The following is a 4,778-nucleotide window of genomic DNA, read 5'->3' as shown; positions in this document are numbered from 1 at the left end:
CAGGATGGTCTCGAACTCCTGACCTCGTGATCCGCCCGTCTCGGCCTCCCAAAGTGCTGGGATTACAGGCTTGAGCCACCGCGCCCGGCCTAATCACCATTCTTAAAAGGGAGTTTCTTGTGTATTTAAAGCCAATGTAAAGAAACAATTTGAGAGCATTTAAAGATTCTAGAGAGAAAAGTTATGATAGACAGGGTGAGATTCTTGCAAAGGTGGCAGGGATGGGTACAAGCAACAGGTGCAGAAAGGAGTCACTAGAACAGTGATTCCCAGCAGGGACTGATTTTTACCTCTTGTCTTCCCTCAACACTTTTGGGTGATTCTGGAGATACTTTATTTTTATTTTATTTTATTTATTTATTTTTAAGACAGAGTCTCGCTCTGTCACCCAGGCTGGAGTGCAGCGGTGCAATCTCACTGTGACCTCTGCCTCTCAGGTTCAAGCAATTCTCTTGCCTCAGCCTCCTGAGTAGCTGGGACTACAGGCACCTGCCACCATGCCCAGCTAATTTTTGGGCTTTTAGTAGAGGCATGGTTTTACCATGTTGGCCAGGCTGGTCTCAAACTCCTGACCTCAAATGATCCATCCACCTCGGCTTCCCAAAGTGCTGGAATTACAGGCATGAGCCACTGTGCCCAGTCTGAATATACATTTGGTTGTCACAGTGTGGACAGTGCTGCTACTGGCATTTAGTGGGTTGATGCCAGAGACAGTGTTGAACATCCTGTGATGCACAGGACTGCCTCGTACAGCAAAGAATCCAAAATGTCAATAAGGTCAATGATGAGAAGCCACGTGTATAAGGACAGAAAACAGCTTCAGTGTAGGAGAAAGGAAGAATAGGATGAGGGGAGAAGTAAATATATTTTTAAGTTCAATATTGAGCACATCATGAGTACTCAGTAAAGGTTAGCCATGATTTTTATCAGGTGGTTAATTTTGTAAATACAAAAATAAATACAAAAGTATTTCTCATGATGATGTTACTTCCTAGTAAGACCTGACCAATAAGAATTTTTTTAAAAAAGGCTATCAGCTGCATTTGTCAGAATTTTTAAGCATGAATTTGAATATGGTAGGTGCTCTTGACCTCCCCCATAATGAATTTTACGCCATTTTATTTAAAAAGTTATTGATATCTTCTGTACCGAAGTCACCTGAATTAAATTTGAGATACCTAAGAATAAACTAGATTTATTTTTCTTAAATAATATACAAAATGTCTGGTGGTTTTTGTAGAATTATGGCACAGTGGAAAAAACCTTGAGTCCAGTGAGCCTTTCTTTAACCTCCAGTTTTAAGCATTTGCTAGCTAAATAATTTCAGGTATATTGTTTAACCACTGTAGGCTTTCATGTGTTTATCTATTACATGGAAATAGGACCATTCTTCTCACAAGTGACTATACACATTAGAGACTGATGTCTGCAAAGCATTCAGCTCCAGGTCTGGAATATCCTGAAACCTGAGAAAATGCTAGCAATTGGTGCTTCTGCTGTTGGTGATAATGATAAGGATTTCTTTTAGGCCTCCTAAGCACATTATAAAATACTCATTGGTCAAAATGCCCACTGTGGCATATTCGGGATGTAAAACTCTCTTTAGTTTTCATGGTAAATACAGAAACAATCCTTGAATCCTTATTTTTCACAACAAGTTTAAAAGTTTATGTATCTAAAAATCAGAAGTTAATTGCCCATGAGTTTTATAAAATAAATTTTTCTTGTTTGATACTATTTCTGTTATAATGAACTCAGACCAATAGGTAGTGATGCTCAGAAGTTATTAGCAGTAAGTTATTAGGTATTTTTTTTTTTTTTACAAAACTAAAATAAAAACAAAACCACACCAATTTTTAGGCTGGTCTTTGGTAATTTCATGTCTGTGCTGTGATATAAAATTATAAAACAGCAAGAGTTCCCAGGTACAGGCCTGGTCTCAAATCAGAAGTGTTGAAAACATACTTTTGGTCAGAAACCAAGGCTAGGGTAAAATGGAGACAAATCAAGAGGCCTGGACAAGAACCTGTATTGATGTTCTTGGCCTCTGTTGGAACCTGTGTTCTCAATCTTGCATTTGATCAATGACAAAAAAATATAAAGGACAGTGTAGTGCATACTTGATTTCTTCCCTCTCCCATCTGATAACAGCACCTCCTTTTCCTTTTGGGAAATTACCTTTCCTCTGTGCAGTTTTGTTGAAATTACCAAAGTATTCTGGCTTCTCTTAGCATAGTGTCCCAAATTAAGCCACACATGTTCCTGTGGGAATTTGAATGTTGAGTAGAGTTTCCCTAATTCTTGTTCTTTCCTGAACCTGGCTCATGAGTATTATCTTTGAATCTGTGTTGTATGACAACCTTCTATAAAATTCCTTATCTTTTGTGCTTATTTAACATTAGTTTGTGTTGATTACAGCCAACAAAATCCAAATGGACACATGAAGTGCTAATACTAGAGACTAGATAAATAGTAAGTTAGTCCTGGGACCCGGGAATGGCTGGAGAAGTAAAATTGTTTAGCAGCTAAGGGCCAATGGGAAATACCTGCCTACCATTCTCATGCTCAACAAGACTATCTAACTATGTCTTTAAAAAATCCCAGTGAGAGAGTGGTTTCATTTCCATTAAGATATGAATATCTCACTGACTTCCTTGCAAATCGTTTCCATTTTTCTAAGACTCTTTTGCTTGGATCACAGCATTATTCAATCAAACAAGACGCATTTTTGTTGAATGAACACATTTATTCTGATGCTTTGAGTTTGCAGTTGCCAAAAAGGAAATCAAACCAATTCATTCATAAAAATAGATTGGGCTGCATGTGCTCATCTTTCATCATTGTGTTCAAGGTAGAGCTATGCTTCTATTTTAAGAATGAAAAACAAATTTCTAGAAGAGATAAATTGGTATTGAAGAATCCCTATGTAATCGGAAGACTAAGAGGCAAATAATAATTGTAATTTGGACCCAGAGATTGAAGCCACTTCAATAACGAATTTTTGTTTCTCTCCTCTGGCCTATATAGGAGAAAAAATGCTTAATGTCCTGATGGACATAACCATCATAAACATGATGATTATTCCTGGTATGATGTCATCCTTGCAGATCACTGGATTGAAGGCTCCAATTGCTTGCCATATCTCATCTAAGCAAAAATGAATCTTTCTGAAGATGCAATAACATATGTTTAGGCTGTGAAAAAAAAGTGGGATGATAGTCTATCTATAAATGACTTACTAGCAAGAAAATATTTATTATTCTTTGGTTTGTTCTAACACAGTTTTTTTTTTTTTTATTAATAGCAGACTGTGAAGATCCATGCCAGGCCAATCATACATGGGATTGTAAGATTGTTTATTGTTCTTCTCAAGGAAAAAACTATGCAAATGTAGCAGAACTGGATATGCATAGAGTATGGCAGGCTCAATTTTCATTATTAACTAAGTCAGTATCTCAGGGTGTATTCCAGTTTTGGATCTTTTTAATTTACAAAGTAGTATCACATTTTCACCAAGACTTAGAGGGGTACCTGCTAAATATGTTTACAAGATTTTTTTACTATGTTTTACTTCACACAGTAGTCTTTTGTTAATAGAAAAAGCAAAAAGAACAGGTAATTAGTATTATACAAGACATCAATGCACAAAGAAACACAATCTTTATATGCATGAAAATATTTTAAAGGTCAGAACCATAGGCTCTGGATTTTAGTAATAGAGTCAAACACATAACTTAAAAGTGTCATGCAACCAAAACACAGAACACGTGGAATCTAGATCTGGCTTTGCCATAATTTACTGTATGACCTTGAAAAAGTCATGTATTTAACCCAACATCCACTTGGTTTACTATCTATAAAATAAAATGGCTGAAAATTAGGTCAGGAGTTTTATCTTCTTGACTCTGAATTAGATCTAGGTCACAGAAATGTTTTATTTGATCATCATATAATTTTTAGAAATTGAGGCTGATGCATTTTGTCAGGGGATTGTCTATCATTTTCTACAAGCTCTATCACTCTCTGATGTCTTTTTTCTTTTCATTACCTGACTGGTCCCTGATGACAATTGATTCTATGACTCCCTTCAGGAGATAGTATGTGTGGACAATTATGGTCTCAAAATCTTATTCTAAGTTTCTGGATTTAGAAGGAGCCAGCTAACCCTGTTTGAGCTTGCTCAATGCACTTGAATAGCAGAAAGAAAAGGGAGCCAAACTATGTAATTAATTTGATTGTGTAGTCAATTATGACTTTAGAGTAAATTTCTAATTTTCCCAGGTATATGTATACAAAATCTAGGAAAGTTTTGGTATTTGATTATATGTAACCTCAGATAAATATGTGCATCCTATATAAACCAGGAAGTTTTCAAATTGCACAGCTCATGGAAAGTTCTTTATTTAAATCTATGCAAACAGTCTGTAATGGGATAGTGAGCTTTACATTACAAAAAAAAAACAAAAAAAAATTATGTCATTTTTCAGTTGGGCCATAGCTTATTTCATGGGACAGTTTTCATTTTTACAATGTACCTCAATATTGCGTTTCTAGGATTACCTTCTAATAAAATCAGTTTTTCTCATTTCAAGTAATTTCTGTGAAGATAAGTTTTAAAAAGTGTATTTTCAAAACAGAAGCAATTATTGCCTTCATTAATAGGAATGATAGACAAATTGCATGCTCACATTGAAAAGTGTTTTTTTTAATTTATTTTTATTATACTTTAAGTTTTAAGGTACATGTGCATAACGTGCAGGTTTGTTACATATGTATAC

The sequence above is a fragment of the Colobus angolensis genome, unplaced genomic scaffold, assembly GCF_000951035.1.
Source record: "Colobus angolensis palliatus isolate OR3802 unplaced genomic scaffold, Cang.pa_1.0 Scaffold27, whole genome shotgun sequence".
In the NCBI taxonomy this organism is placed as follows: domain Eukaryota; kingdom Metazoa; phylum Chordata; class Mammalia; order Primates; family Cercopithecidae; genus Colobus; species Colobus angolensis.
The sequence above is the reverse complement of the archived record's forward strand: the minus strand, read 5'-3'. Positions refer to the sequence as shown.